The sequence below is a fragment of the Ovis canadensis genome, chromosome 21, assembly GCF_042477335.2.
Source record: "Ovis canadensis isolate MfBH-ARS-UI-01 breed Bighorn chromosome 21, ARS-UI_OviCan_v2, whole genome shotgun sequence".
In the NCBI taxonomy this organism is placed as follows: Eukaryota; Metazoa; Chordata; class Mammalia; order Artiodactyla; family Bovidae; genus Ovis; species Ovis canadensis.
This window is the reverse complement of record NC_091265.1, coordinates 53839197-53856189: the sequence shown is the minus strand read 5'-3', so window position 1 is coordinate 53856189 and position 16993 is coordinate 53839197. Positions and strand designations below refer to the sequence as shown.

The 16993-nt window shown below is 44.2% G+C and overlaps 1 pseudogene; it reads left to right on the top strand.

The window, feature by feature from the left end:
* Positions 1-263: 263 nt before the first annotated feature.
* On the top strand, positions 264-5304 carry LOC138427308 (pregnancy-associated glycoprotein 4-like; annotated as a pseudogene).
* The last annotated feature ends 11689 nt before the right edge of the window (positions 5305-16993 follow it).

The following is a 16993-nucleotide window of genomic DNA, read 5'->3' as shown; positions in this document are numbered from 1 at the left end:
CCAGCCAAGATTCAAGGAAGAGATTACAGTTTAATTCTCTGTATTCTGAAAAGCTTCAAAGTCCATTTGCCAAGGACACTAATGAAGGCAAAGTTTTTATCAAGACCTTTGTGTTATTGTTTTTTTTTCTTTTTTTCAGATCTTTTAGTGGCCTGATAGGAAAAAACTAGGGCATGTCAGAGCATATATAACTAGGGGCTCCCGGTCACCACTACATGCTAAGAACCTAAACTTCCCTGAGTACTTGGAGCCAGTAAAGACGCATGAATTGGCTTGTGCTTTTCGGGCTGGTGGCCTTCTCAGAGTGCATAGTCAAGTAAGTATGGGCACCGTATGTCACATCATATTCTTTTCTCGGATTTTTCTTTTCATCCAATTATTCTTCCACCCATCAGGTTTAGAAGGGAAAGGAATATTTCCATAAGAGTCTTAAAGTTCAACTCTTATTTATTAATAAGTAACTTCCTATAGGAACTGTGGATGCCAAGGTCTTGGTGTAGATTTGAGTTGCACAACACTTGGGGTTGAAAATGCAACTCCTTGCAACTGTTCAGTGCACAGTCAATACAGATGTTGATGTGGTCCTGTGGAATAGCACTTTTCTACATTTTATTGAATATGTCCTCTTTTTCCCCTATTTCAGTGTGTATATGCCTATGTCTGCATCTCTGTATCACTGTCATTTATCTCTCCATCTCTTTGGAAGTCACTGGCAGTCTATTTCTCTTTGTATTGCTTGCTTTTAATTTTTCATTTGACTTGTCCTTCCTTCTCAAGCCTCTGAATTTCCCTTGCTTGTTCCCTATATCTTGGATTATTCTTTCAACTCTCTCTTCTCTTTCAACATGTAGAAAGATACACTGTCTTATATCTGACAAGCAGTGTGACAACACCCAACTCAGAAACCTCTTGCATTTCAAATTGCTCCCTTGTAAAAGAGAATAAGAGTCCCCCTTCTACCTCCTTCCTTGAGGTTCTTTGAGAAGGAATGTGTGGGATGGCAACAGCAATGCTAATGGCTGTCACTGATGACACTTCCTATTTATCAGGTACCTTATATCCATCACTTGGCTTATCCCCAAGATATCCTATTTGGAGGGTTTGTATTGTTACATTCCACCATTTTGCTGAAGGGTAGACTGAGGCACACATGGTCATATGGCTTACCCAAGATGGCAGAAAAGAACCTGTATTCAAATCTATGTTTTTGCCATGGTATATGCATAAAATTCTGATAATAATGTTCCTCATAAAAATGATTAGAAAACGCACAGGGCCATTAAAATGACAGTTATACCTTAACACATACAGCTAATTGTAGAATCTTCTTTGTTTTCTTTTTTTTTAATTTTAATTTTTATCTAATTTTACTTTACAATACTGTATTGCCTTTGCCATACATTGACATGTTTCTTTGTCAAATGCTCAGTGAAAGAATACCTCTAAGGAGAGTGAAGACCATGAGAAAAACCCTCAGTGGAAAAAACATGCTGAACAATTTCTTGAAGGAGCATGCTTACAGGCTGTCCCAGATTTCTTTTCATGGCTCAAATCTAACTATTCACCCACTGAGAAACATCAGAGATGTGAGTATTTGGGGAGGATGGTGCTCCACAGGGCTCCCTGGTGCTCTAGCTTAGCATGGGGCTCATCTGGAGGTGCCAGGTGGGATGGTGGGGTTGGGGTTCCTGCCAGAGGCCGAGACACTGGGAAACAGGGGCCCCACCCAGAGGAGAAGCACTCTCATCCTCAACTGGTGGTCTTTGTGACTGGGCCTGGCCATTACCAGGTGGCAGGTAAATATTCATTTCTGTGTCAAACATGTGTCATTAGTTTGAGGGTGATTGTTCCTTCTGAACTAAATAAGCACGTCAGTTACAAATGAAGAGTGAACCATCACTGATCAAAAGGTAGAACCAACTTCAAACCAACCGTGAATCCCCAGGTAGAGGAATTCAGTTTCCACAGATGCAGCAGGAAAAAGTTACTGAACCTGTATTCTGTGTATGGCCATAAGAATCTAACATAGCGCTTACTGTTTTTAGATTAAAAATGGCTTATTTTGTCTTCAAAAATGCCCATGCCAGCCTGAGAGATAGGTAAAGAGTAAATACATGTTAAATGAAAGGGTCACCTGTGTGGTGTTGATTGGATGTGGTCTGAGTTTAGAGGGAGTGGTTGAAGTTGATCAAGAAGGACCTCCTGGAGAAGAGGGTGCTAAGGCTGGGTCTGAAGAGACTACAGAGCTTCTCAAATGAAGGCACCAGGACTTCCCTGGGTGTCCAGCAGTCCTGGAGGCCCATAGTTATGACTCTGGGCTTCCCATGCAGGAGATACCACTTCAACGCCTGGTTATAGAGTCAATATCTTGCATACAGTGTAGCACAGGAAACATGCATCAAACGCAGATACCTCTGTGACCAAAGTCTGTGAACTGAATGGTGGTTACAAAGTGATCTCAAGAGATATGTGACACCAGAGGGAGTCATCAGTGCGGGGATAGAGCGTAGCCAGTTCTGCACTAACAAACTCCCTCCTTCTCCATGTAGATATTCTACGTGGGTAACATCACTATTGGAACACCCCTCAGGAATTCCAGGTTGTCTTTGACACAGGCTCATCTGTTTTGTGGGTGCCCTCTGTCTTTTGCAACAGCTCAGCCTGTTGTGAGTACAGACACCTCCTACCCAGACCATCTTTCACTTAGCCTGCTGCCCTGTTTCCACCCTTGGAAACTGATGGCACTCATCTTTTGGGTCTGCAGCTACACACGTTAGGTTCAGACATCGTCAATCTTCCACCTTCCGGCCTACCAATAAGATGTTCAGGATCATCTATGGAGCTGGGAGAATGAAAAGAGTTGTTGCTCATGACACAGTTCGGGTAACAGTGTAACAAATGCTGAGACAGGACTGGATATGAGGCGACCACTGCTTGCGAAACAGATGCAGGACCATCTGGCAGGACCCTTCCTAGCCTAACTCCCGTAGATATTGGCCATCTTATCCACAGGATCATGTCTCTGGGGATGCAGTGCCCATGGTGACATATGAGCAAGCAAATTATCTAACCCAGAGTGTGGCTTGACGTGTGGACTTGCAGCTCCTCTGCCCATGAGCAGCTCAAGTTTCATTTGGCTTGGAGCGAGAAGGGATAGAATCACCCACTTTTATACTCACAGACTGTTCCAGGCACTGTCAGGTGATAACTGGTTTAATTCTGCAACAACCCCACAAAGCAGTTACTCTGGTTAGCTCATGAGACATATGAGGAAACTGAGGTCCAGACAGCAAGGGCCTTGCTGAGAGCACACATGTGGTAAAAGGTGGAGTTAGGCTGGCTTTTCAGGAATGAAGCTGCAGTGGGGTGTTTGGGGACAGGATAAAACTGATCTGGGTACCTTGGGGGCAGTCATGGGCTTCAGGTATCCAGAGTGGGAAACTGGAGGCCTGAGAAGTCAAGTGGCGTAATAAACAAGTTCTCTCGCTCTAGAGGACTCTTGAAAGTCTAATAAATCTATGGCTTGCCTCCCCCAAAATACTTGAGTAGTTCCCCTCTCTCTCTTTCTGTCTCATACATACTCACATAAATATACACATATCCCCAAAAGTGAATTCCCCAGGGAGTAATTTCATAGAACCCTGCAAGCAAGATTGTGTTTTCGGCTTCTGTCTTCCTAGACAGATGCAGAATCCACAGTACTTTACAGAGAATTCAGTCCATTCCTGTCATTAGGTCACAGTGATGCCAAAGAGAAGGCTATCTTGCTCTCAATTGTTTTGTCCATAAGGTTGCACCAATGGGACCTTGCCTGACTCTTGGTTGCCCCACCTGGACAGAAGCCACAAGGCAAATTTGACTCACTCATGTGGTATTTTTCAGAGGGACAAATGTTTTAAAATTCATACCCTCTCTCAAATGGAACCCAAATTCCCTTTCTACCTTGCTCTAACCATCTGTGGGCAACCAAAGACAGCCCAGCCTCAATTCTTCTCTAAGGATCTAATGGAAATGCACCCCAGCCCAGTCCTAGCCCCACTTCATGTATCTGTAAGTGGGAACGCTCTTCTCTCCCACAGATTGGGGACTTTTTAAGTACTGACCAGCCATTCAGTCTAAGTGTGGCGGAATACGGGTTTGAGGACAGAAGATCTGATGGCGTCTTGGGCTTGAATTACCCCAACCAATCCTGCTCTAGAGCCATCCCCATCTTTGACAAGCTGAAGAATGAAGGTGCCATTTCTAAGGCTGTTTCTGCCTTCTACTTGAGCAAGTAAGTCTGAGATGGACATTTGCTTTCTCCAAATAAGCTGTAAGATGCTTTCAGTTGTACAAAAATTATAGAAAACTTGATAAAGAAGTATCCAGAGAATAATATAACCAAAGATAACTATGGCCCCAGGGCCCTATCTGGCTTCACCACTGGCTTTTATAAATAAAATTTTATTGGAACACAACCCTACTCCTGGGCTCAAGACCAGTAACTTGGTCTAGGGGGTGATTCATGAGGGAGGCAAAAGGAAGGCAACAGGAAACAAGTTGGAGGAAAAAGCATTACGATTTGCTTATGAATTTGATAAGGAAGGAAGGAGAAGAATGGTAGATGTCTCTCCTTCCTCATTAGCATTTAAAGAGAGCCCAGGCCTAGCTACTCAATTTGTGGAGCCAGTGAGAAATGAAAGCGTGGGACACAAAAGCATGCCCTTGTTCAAGAAATATTAGGAATTTCAAGACAGGGAGAGCAGAGGTGGGGTCCCTTCTGAGTGTGGGGCCCTTTGGACAATGGAGGTCACAGGCCAATGGAGCCAACTCTGGGTGAACTGAACCCACACCCTTAGAACTCCAAGCCTTTGAGTTTCCTGAAAAATGACAAGGTGGACACTGGGAAAGCCGAAACACTTGAGCACCCAGTCCTCTGAAGGTGTCTGAGCACTCAGGTTGCTGAAGGTCCAGGGCATCTTCAGAAGACATAGTGGGTGGAGCTGAAACAAGTGATTCAGCTTCTAACCTCCTCTGTGCCACCCATGAGACAGTAGCAGACCTCAGTCTGGATCTCTATCTCTCCTAGACTCTGCATCTGTACATGGGGACATCATTAGGGCATTGATGGTTGGACCAGCACAGCTCTCAGACAGTGCTGTTATTACTGTCCTCCAAGGATCCCCCCACCACTTCTCTCTACAGAGACGAGCAGGAGGGCAGTGTGGTGATGTTTGGTGGGGTGGACACCGCTACTATAAGGGAGAGCTCAACTGGGTACCATTGGTCTAAGCAGATGACTGGACTCTACACATAGACCGGTAAGCCTGTCCCTCTGAGGGTCAGCCCAAGTGATGCTCCTGCTAATGTACATGGACACAGGCAGACACACACAAATGCATTCTCAGACATGCACTCACACAGACATATACACCACCCACAATGACACACACAGACACACAGACACTTGGAAACACACAAGCAGACACACATAAATCTACACAGAGACATAAAAATATGCATAGCTAGTCAGAGGAACACAAGCACTCACAGAGACACATACAAAACACATACAGACAAACACACAAGCACATAGATACACAAACAACCCATGGATTCTATAATCCCCAGGCCTTCTGAGCATGGCTCTGACCAGGGTCCTAAAAGGGTCCAGAGAGGTCTGTGCAGCTACAAGAGGGCTACACCCACTGCCCTTAGAGGTGGGGAGCATGGTTAGAGGACTCTATAATGTGGTGAACAGAGGATCAGGGAGAATTTCACCAGCCTGAACAGAGTTATGATAAGATGACCAACTGTCCAGTGCTACCTAGGACATAGGAAGTTCACAGTACAGATAAATGTCAGTTTAAAAAAAGGGACAGTACTGAGAAAATGAGGAAAACTGGTCTTCTTAGGGAGCAGCTACCCAGCAGTGGAGAGAGTTTGGCTGCAGCCTTAAGATGTGAAAGCAACTAATAAAAAAAGGCACCCCATGTTCATGGGCACACAGTGGGGAAGTGGCTATAACAGAGAATCAGGAAGGTGGGATCCATAAGTGATCTTAGGACAAGAGGCATAATTGATAGGATTCTGTGTGATACCCTCAGACAAAAGCTGACCTCTCCTTTTGAATTTTTGTGGGCTAGTCATGTATTTCCTGGCCAGGGTCTCAGGGTCTAAGCTGGTTGTAAGAGCAGTGCTGGGGGACACTCTCTCCCAGAGGAGTCCCTCGCTTCCCATGCGATGAGAATCTGCAAACTTGTAACAGATATAATATTTAACTTATATTAAACCTAGGTACAATGAAAATATCCTACTTAACATTAATTACTCTAAGACATCTCTATATTAGATAGGTCAACAAACAAACATTAATATCAGGTATTTAACATTGAATATTTCCCAGTTCACATGAACCTGGAATTTATTATTTAATTTAGAATTACTTGATTTGCAAGTGCTTACCTTTTTTTAAGCCAAATAAATAGAGCTCATATACAAATTAACCTCAAAAATATTACCCAGAGACAGAGACATACCAATATATATTTAGACAGACACAGTACAAGATCTAGCTTCAAGTCTTTCTTTTTCCCCCTTTTCCCTCAGTGTCAGGAGTTAGAGATGGTCTAGATAAGTGTTCCTGAGAGCCCTGGTCTCAAGGCACAGGGAAAGAAAATCAAGTTCTAACGAAATGGTGGCAGGTCTAAACCGCATGGTGGCCAGACAAAGCAAAATGGCCATCAAAAATCACAACACAGAACACAGAGTTAAAACACACACATATAAACCCGGCAGTCCTCATCAAAGTGAAAGTGAAAGTGAAGTCTCTCAGTCGTATCCGACTGTTTGCAACCCATGGACTGTAGCTCACCAAGCCTTTCCGTCCATGGGATTCTCTAGGTAAGAATACTGGAGTGGGTTGCCATTTCATTCTCCAGGGGATCTTCTCGACCCAGGGATCGAACCCAGGTCTCCCATATTGCGGGCAGATGCTTTAACCTTGGTACCACTAGAAAGAAAGAAGAAAGCCGTTCAGTCATGTCTGACTCTTTGCGACCCCTTGGACTGTAGCCTACCAGGCTCTTCCATCCATGGGATTTTCCAGGCAAGAAACTGGAGTGGGTTGCTGTTTCCTTTTCCAGGGGATCTTCCTGACCCAGGGATTGAACCCAGGTCTCCTGCATTGTAGTCAGATGTTTTGCCATCTGAGCCACCAGGGAAGTCCTTAAATACAAGAATACATTCTCTCAGAAAACCTCCTATAGAGACACAGAACTTCAGGTCTAAGTACTAACATCAAAGATTTCAAGGGAGGAAAGGAAGCCAGGTTGAAAAGAAGGGGGAGGGGGGCAAAAGGGGTGGTCTTACAGATGTCTCCTGCCACCTACAGACATCCAGGCATTACAGGACTTTTCCCTGGGCCTCCAGAGAAGGGAGGAATGGAACTGGGCCCTACCAGAAACCAGAACCAGAATTCGAGTTCTCTGCCAAGAGGAGGTGATTAGTCTCCAATCCTCAGCTCAGGCTGAGGGCCCTTCTACCAGATTCCTGCATCCAGGACCGGGGGACTAGAAAAACAGGGAAGGATAGGGAGGGTTAAGGAGAGGAAAGAGAAAGGGAAGGGGAGAGAGATCAATAAAGTCTCTTGTTCCTTACCGGTCGGGGCACTCTGGCCAGTTGTCCACATCAGGAGGAGACCAGGGACAAAAGTGTCCCAGTTGTGCTGGGTCTGGTTCATTGGCAGGCAAGCTGGCCCCTAAGTACCCCAAGTGGTCAGGATGTCAGTCTTGGTGAAGAAGAGTCCCACCAGAGTCACCATTTGTTGCAGGAAGAGGGATCCCTTCCAGGGCCAGAAACTGGGCTCTTGCCTAACACTCGGAAATGAATTGTCTGAGGAGACATATGAGCTGACAAAGCAAGATATTTTATTGGGAAAGGGCACCAGGTGGAGAACAGCAGGGTAAGGAAACCCAGGAGAACTGCTCTACCACGTGGCTCACAATGTACACGTGGTGTCTCCTTTAGACCTTTCCCGAACTCTTCCAGTTGGTGGAGGCTTATTAGTTCCGTACTCCTTATCAGGATCTCCTGTCATAAAACAGGAGTTTTATGCAAATGGTTACTCTGGTGCCTGGCAAGGGTGGGCGGTTTCAATCAGTGTGCTTCCCCTAACAATTCCCCCTTGCAAGATGGGGTATAGCGGCGCCATTGGTTCAGGCTCCTTGGGATTCTTCGGGTTCTTTCCTACATGTGTCACCAACACCTGAGCGGTAGAAAATACCTGTTGAGGCAAAAAAGGTTTTGCCCAAGGAAGGGGCGGCTTGGTCAGGGTGTCCAGTCCGCAGTCAGAAGATGATATCTTGGACTCAGTGTACAGTTCCCAAGTCAAAGGTGCCTTCTGAGGGCCAGCCTACATGAAAGTTTGGCCATACTGCACTGCAAAAAGTGGTTAATTTACTCCTTTTTATTTCTACACTGAGGTCAGCTCCAGCTGGGGCTCCTCCCTATAGCTGCTGCGTTGGTATCAGTGGGAGCCCCAGCTCGAGCTTGGTAATAAAACTCTCTCGCTTTTGCATCGGATATCAGTTCCTTGGTGGTCATTAGGAGATTTCACAACTTGGGCATAGCATCAATCTTTTCAAAAGACCTTGATCAGGACAAATAAATATTTAAGTAGAGATAGTCATTGTGTTTCTACCCACTTCTAGAAAGTGTTGCTAAGTTTTCAGTACTGGATCTTGTAATGCTGGTGGACTCTTGGAGAAGTGATGTGAACAAAAATAAGGAAGGTGAAACAAGTAGGTCAGAATATCAGGTAACAAACACAAGGTATTTAGAAGCTGAAGAATTGAGAGAGATTTGGGGCCTGAGTCGGAAAAACAGTTTTCAAAAAAATTAGTATGTGGTATGTGTAATCCTCACTTCATTCCTTAGAAGATTTTTACCGACCAGTCTGCCTCTATTTTCTGAAGCACAGTTCAGATCCCTCTAGCTGTTTCTCATTGCTGCTCCTTTCTCCTGGCTCCCACACTGTGGCCAGCCATTCAGCCTACTCCATTCATTTTATTTGTTGTTCTTTAAGGCAGGTGCTGCAGTCTACCTACAAAATGATCTATCCTCTGCTTCTCTTTCAAAACTGAAAATAGTTTGTTATATAGCCATGAGCCCAGTAGCTACAGGACTGCCCTTCCTATGCACCCATGCTCTTAGTCATGACTGGTGACTTAGAGATGCAAGAAGATCTGTAAGAGGGGTTTCTTGGAAGACTGCATTCAAGGAGCTGATTTAGCTGAAAGACGGGACTCTTCCCTTCCCTACTTTCTTCCTAACTGTTTTAGCCGTGATGACTGGAACTCCTGCAGTTGTACTGGACAATCATTTAACCTTTGAGATGGATACCACCCAAGCTCGGGCTGGCCAACCTCCAGCTTTGTTTCAGTGGGAGAGAAAAATTAAGTTTATCTAGCTAAAGTTATAGTTGTTTTAGTTTTTTGCCATGTGCATCCAAACTTAATCCTGATACTACTATGTGTTTAACATGACATAGTCATTATTTTGTTGCGTTTAGTGAATATATTTATATTTTACCTTTCTCTAATTTTTAATTTTAATAAGTAGCACAGGTGGAAGATGTGACAAGAAAGAAGTGGGCGCTCATCTCTGTGGAGAAATCTGCACTAACATTACATGACAGAGAATTGAATTTGTATTTAAGATAATGTTATTTAGGTTTTGATTACAGTCGTTGAACCTGAAACCTAACAGTCATAATAGAATAACTGATCTTTGTGTTAGCCTTGTCTTGACATTAGGGTATGAGTGTGACAATATCCACTGATGTATACTTAGAAGTGAGTCAAGTGACAGCCCTGCCCTCTGGAAGCTGTGCTCTAGTGTGGGATCCAGAAATGGAAGCAAGAACAAAGCCACATGGCAGGACAGCTTCAAGATGCTGTAGGAACCCTTGGGAGGGGAACCTGAATCAGTCCTGATCTCAGGAGGTTGCTTGAATCAGGGACTATCTTTGATCAGTCTCCTCATAAATAGGCCAGGATGCCTAGTTTCATGTAAAAGTGAATTATTTCAAATTCCTTCCAGAGTGTTTTCCCTTTGATTCAGTGCTTAAGATGTGCATTTGAGACCTGGTTTGGCAAGATTGGAAATGCTCCAGGGCAACTAAGCTGGTGACCCAAAACTACTGAGCCTGAGTGACCTAGAGCCTGTGACCTATATCAAGAGAAGCACAGGACTGAACAGCCAGTGCACTGCAATTACAGAGTAGCCCCTGCTTGCTGACAATACAGAAGTCCTGAGCAGCAGTGAAGGCCTGCTGCTGCTGCTAAGTCATTTCAGTCGTGTCTTACTCTGCAAGTCCCCATAGACAGCAGTCCCCATAGAATCTCCCCTGTCCCTGAGATTCTCCAGGCAAGAAGAGTGGAGTGGGTTGCCATTTCCTTCTCCAATGCATGAAAGTGAAAAGTGTATGTGAAGTCACTCAGTTGTGACTGATCCTCAGCCACCGCATGCACTGCAGCCTTCCAGGCACCTCCATTCATGGGATTTTCCAGGCAAGAGTATTGGATTGGGGTGCCACTGCCTTCTCCGCAAAGAAGACCTAGTTCTGGAAGAAAAAATAAAAAGATCCTTCCAAAGAAACCAGTGAGGTCTCAGGGGAAGCAGGACATGAAAAAGAATGAAACCACTCTGGGTCTGATATCATGCAAGTCATGGAGAGGGAAGCTACAGCCTGTTTTCACAGGGAACTTGAGATATAAGTTGTGCCTCAAACATGCCCCAACCCAAGGCTATGGAGCTGGGATTTCACTCTCCCACTAGCGCCTCCCTCTCATCCTTCAACTAACACCCAGCTGGTGTCTCCAAGCCTTTGTATTAGATCCTCCAAAAACAAATCAAAGGTGACACTAGAAGCAAAAGACACCAAAGCTCAGGAAAAGGAAACCTCAGATAATATCTAGATTTCTGCACCCAGTCTGCCATCTCCAGCATCATATCTGAAATCCTGCGAATCTAAAGAACTCCATGGGTCTCTACACGCAAGCATTTTTTTTAATTCAGGTTTTAATTTATATAGGAGTGTAGTTGATTTACAGCATTGTATTAATATTAGTTGTATCAGAAATTAATTTCCTTATACAGGCACATGTATCCTTTGTTTCTTAGGTTCTTTTCCCATACAGGATATTACAGACTATTGAGTGGAATTCCTGTGCTGTACCACTGATTATCTATTAAAGTAGTATACATATATTAATCTCAAACTCTCAGTTTATCCCTCTCCAACCTTTCCACATTTGTAACTATAATATTGTTTTGATGGAAGGAAGTTTCTAGGCACTTTTTGTATCAGGGTCAGTGCTTGTGAGAGTGGAGTGGCCAGGGATAGCAAGCCTGACAAAGATTCATTTGAGATGATGCTGAATGTGCAGAAGGACTTTGCCATGCAAAAATCTGGGGAAAAAAACATTCTACATGTGGGAAGTAGCCCCAGTTAAGGAACAAGGTAAACAAGTTTAATAAATGGCTACGCTTCCACAGCTAATCTTCTTTCCATGCTTGGAACTTGGCATACAGGTCAACCATGACCTCATCCCATGCTTCAGTTGTGAGTTAGCAGCAATGAGCCATGTCAGCTTTCCCAATAAGGGAGAAACTGGGGTTATCACGAGGCTAAATATGCTCTGGACACAGGGACTTGTCCACAAACTGGTTATCACCAGAAGCATCAGGTGCCAGGGGCACCACCAATGCCTCTGACTATCTCCATGTACTTGTTCTCAGGAGTAGAAATGCCAAGGAACCAATAGAGCAAAGAAACAAGTAATGACTCTTGTTTCATCTTGCCCCATGCGATTCCCACGGCCCTTTGACCACACTGCTGTCTTCCCTAAACTCTTTCCTCTTTTGCTTCTTCAAAGGTGGCTTGTGAATAACTTCAGCACCTGCTCTGAAGCCTGGTAGCTGGAACTCTAATCACAGTTAGCTGGGACTCAGAGATGTCCAGCCTTGTTCTGTGTTTCTGTCCTTTTTCTCCAACCAGATTCATAAAGCAAAGTCCCTACAAAATATAAGGGTGATTGTAATTCTCTCAAGGCCTTTGAATCTCTAAGGTCTCTTTGGAGCATCAAAGTGGGAACACATCCCCTGCATCCAGGATAGTTTCAGACCCCAACATTGCCCAGCCAGTGGTTCCCTGAGGAAACATAAGGCACATATCCAGAAGGCTGAGAAGAGAATGCTTCTCGCTGTGAATGCAGGTTCATGTTACCCAGTCAGTCAAGGATCTGTCTTGTGTGAATGAGGAGTGGGAGCTTTGAGGATCTGAGTTGGGAGTGAGTCAGTCACCACATGCATGATGCCCCCCTAGGGTCCCTACAGCTGGGGCTCTCTCACTGTGCCTGGAGCCCAGAATAAATAGCCCTGAGCATTGCTTTCCTGCTGCTCCATGGAGGCAGGTCTGCTGATAAAATCGGAACCAGGCTTGAGGGGCAACTGGAAAGAAACTTCCACTCTGATGCTTGCAGACATCTGAAAGCTACCCAGAAGTGAATGCAATGGAGTTTTCTCTCATCTTTCTCTTCCTGGAAGTCTCCTAGTCTGGGAACCAGAATTCCTAGGTCCCAAGTCTTCATTAACTTACCTGTAGCTAAGGTGAGTCATACACCCCAGGGTTCAGTTTCCCATTATTTGGATGAGGGAGACTGCACATGCTCCAGAACACTTTTTTCAGAATAAGACTCAATGCCAATCAGTGGACAAGTGGCTCAGAGGTGGCTGTTGCTTAGGATGATGAGGTTGCCTCTGGTGGGCAGGGGGATGTAACTGTCTGGTGATGTTCATGGGTCCTGGGCTCAGGACTGAGAGGTGTAGACCACTTGGCACACAGCTGCTGTGCCATAGGGGACCTTAGAGGCCTTGCCCCCTGGAACCTACCATCATTTGGGTTCTGTGGGATGAGATCAGGTAGTTATAATTCAGAAGTTACCAAATGGGGAAGCATGTAGATTCCTCAGCAGAACCCAAATTTGGGTGATGAATCATCTCTCCAAAATACTTTGGAAACTACATATGCCAGGACTCTTCTACAAATTTTTTAGTATTTTAAATACAATTTAAAGTAGGTCATCTTTTGGATGACCTGCCATTTGCTCTCTGGCTTGGGATGATACCCACAGTCACAGTGGAATCAAAGGGCCTCTGGAGGATGCTGGCCCTCTCCCTGTGACACATTAGGAGTGAGTACAGCTCTCTCCCTTCTACATCTGGAGCAGGAATTCCAACAGGAAGGACGTGACCTCCAAGTTTAACCGAAAGACTCAAGAAGGTCTGGCCCTCAGGTAGGCACTATTCTTTCCCCAGTGCTTCTTCCTTCCCTCCTGCGTCCTGTGCAAGCTGCCCACCTTCTGGCTACTGGGTTCTGAATTCCTCCTCCCTTCACTTGTAGATATCTAGGCAGTCTCACTTGTGGCTCCCTCCCTACCCAGGCCCAATTCCTCACCTGCAAATCACACTAAAGAAGGGAAAACCAAGACGGGTCTTCCAAGTTCATTCTTTCTAGACATGTCCACATTCCTTCTGCTTCCAGACCCTGTCCTGAGTTATCAACATCTCCAGCTACATGACTGAGCTTAGAAGAAGAATGGAGATGCAGATTGGGGATGGGGGTTGTAAGGGTGTCAGCTGTGGGGGACAGTTTTTAGATGACAAGGGATAAGTTGGGTAAAGAGCTTGTGGTCCTCCAATCACTCATTCATTTGGGACTTGCCTAAATCTATATTCTTCGGCCCTTCAGGATATCACTAAGACAGAACTTTCAAAATGGACTTTCCATAATCATCTTGCTGCCAAACAATTTCAAACAAAATAAATATAAGAAAGAAGAATATCATGAACCCTATATTTCATCATTAAGCATCAATAACTACAAAACTAACCTCTTAGTCCCACAGGTTGTCATAGACTGGAGACTATGCAACTTCAAGGTAGTGACCAATTGAGTTCCCAGTGAAGGCATTCTTGTCTTGCATAGCCTTTCTCTCCTTGCTATGCTCTCACATGTGGTGGTTGAATGGAAGGAAGAAGAGCGAGAATAAGAGAGAAAAAGAAGGGGAGACTAATCCTATCATGAGGGACCACCATCAATATCCCATGTCAACAGGATACCTCCCAAAGGCCCTACTTCCTAATACCATCACATTGGTAGTCAAGGGTGGACATAATTCAATCCATAGCATAGCATAGCAGCTTTCTATTTTTAAATCAAGACAGACCATCATTTTATTCTCTCTGTTTTAATGCTTATTCATTTTCCCTGAAGTATTTTAAAGACAAGATGAACATTTCACCAAATGTTCATAATCAGTATTTTTGGTAGAATGATAGGATATAAAAAAACGCTCTTTTGTTCCCCCCAAAATGAACATTTTATATCCAGTCCATATGCAAATTTCCCTGATGTTCAAAAAGCAGATGTCTTTCCACAGTTTATTGAAAGAATGTAGTCATATGTTGTACTCGGTTGTTCTCCTATAGGACTAAATAACTGTTCCTCTCCCAATTTTAATGTCATTTATTTGTTCAGAAACAGAGAGGAAGCAGGGTGGTTTGTCTTACAGAATGCTGCACTATTGGTTTTAGAGCAGGAGTCCACAATACCAGCACAGTGGGACAGGACCAGTACCAGTCCTTGGTCTATTAGGAACCAGACCTCCACAGAAGGAGATGAGCTGCAGGCCAGTGAGTGAGGCTTCATCTGTATTATAGCTGCTCCCCGTCACTCTCTCATCACCCCCAGAAGGGACAGTCTAGCTTGTTTTCCTGGAACTGTTTGTAGTTACATAACCTAAGCTTAATAGAAACAAAAATAGCTTAAATATTGATGATTATTTTCCTTTCTCGGTGCTCAGAATGGTGAGTTGATGTCCTAGCAGTCTATCATATTGACAAATTGGATGTTGTCTATTAACTTTTGGACACATTCACCCAGCTTAAAATTCAGTATGAAAAAACTAAGATCATGGGATCCAGCTGCATCCTTCATGGCAAATAGGAGAAAAGCTGGAAGCACTGACAAATTTCTTCATCTTAGCTTCTAAAACCACTGTGGATGGTGCCTGCAGCCATGACATCAGAAGACATTAGTTTCTTGGCAGGAAAGCTATGAGAAACATAAACAGTGTGTTGAGAAGCAGAAGCATCACTCTGCCCAACACACTGGTAGATGTTTGGCCTTTTCATTTGGATTCCTCAACTTTCTGTCCAGTTCCCACTGGTCTTTGAAGTTCCTCACTTTTCTGGTCCTTCATGATTCGCAAGATTATTTTGTGCATTTCTTTACTCAGTCCTGAAATCAGTCATCTCTTTAAGATCGTCTGATGGGAAATGTATTTAGAAGCTACATGTTAGACCTCAAAATAGTCACTGTAATCAAGTTGTCACTGCTTCTACGCTTTACAGTGGTCGGAGGAGGAAGTACACATTTTCCTTAAAATTAAAATAAAAAGGAATATAATTAGTTGGTACAAACTTATGCTTTCAGTTCAAGATTTAAGACAGCAGGGTTTGAATTAAACTTGTATATGTTATATGTGAACCTCTTTTTCTAGCCACTGAAAGGCTGACTTTAAAACATTAGTTTTAATTCTTGTCTTGCTTTTACCTCTTAACATGAATATGATTCTGTCACAATAACAGAAACAATATGAAGAACAATAAGTTGTTGAATTATTGCTTGCTGCAGCTGCGATGGTGGTGCAGAAGCATGGCGGCTACAATGGCAGCTCAGAAGCATGGTGGAGAGGAACTACCCAATATCCAAACCATGGGCAGCAGCCTAGAGGAGCTACCCTACGTCCAAGTAAGGAGCAGCGGCTGTGCTTTGCTGGAGAGCAGTGAAGAGACACCCCACGTCCAAAGTAAGAGAAGCCCAAGTAAGACAGTACGCGCTGAGAGAGGGCATCAGAGGGCAGACAAACTGAAACCACATGCACAGACAACTAGCCAATCTGTCACACGGACCACAGCCTTGTCTAACTCAATGAAACTAAGCCATGCCGTGTGAGGCCACCCTAGAAGGGTGGGTCATGGTGGAGAGGTCTGACAAAATGTGGTCCACTGGAGAAGGGAATGGCAAACCATTTCAGTATTCTTGCCTTGAGAACACATGAACAGTATGATAAGCGAAAAGATAGTACACTGAAAGATGAACTCCCCAGGTCGGTAGATACCCAATATGCTACTGGAGATCAGTGGAGAAATTACTCTAGAAAGAATGAAGGTATGGAACCAAAGCAAAGACAACACAGAGCTGTGGGTGGGACTGGTGATAGAAGCAAGATTCAATGCTGTAGAGAGCAATATTGCATAGGAACCTGGATTGTTAGGTCCATGAATCAAGGCAAATTGGAAGTGGTCAAACAGGAGATGACAAGAGTGAACACAGACATTCTAGGAAAACGAACTTAGATGGACTGGAATGGGTCAATTTAACTCAGATGGCCATTATATCTTCTACTGTGGGCAGGAATCCCTTAGAAGAAATGGAGTAGACATCATGGTCAACAAAAGATTCTGAAGTACAGTACTTGGATGCAATCTCAAAAATGACAGTATGACCTCTGTTCGTTTCCAAGGTGAACCATTCAATATCACAGTAATCCAAGTCTATTCCCCTATCAGTAAGGCTAAAGAAGCTGAAGTTGAACAGTTCTATGAAGACCTACAAGACCTTCTAGAACTAACACCCAAAAAAGGTATCATTCTCATTGTAGAGGACTGGAATACAAAAGTAGGAGTCAAGAAACACCAGGAGTAACACGCAAATTTGGCCTTGGAGTACAGAATGAAGCAGGGCCAAGGCATTCTGCCAAGAGAATGCACTAGTCATAGCAAACACCCTCTTCGAACAACACAAGAGAAGACTCTACACATGGACATCACCAGATGGTTGGCACCAAAATCAGACTGATTATATTCTTTGCAGCCAAAGATGGAG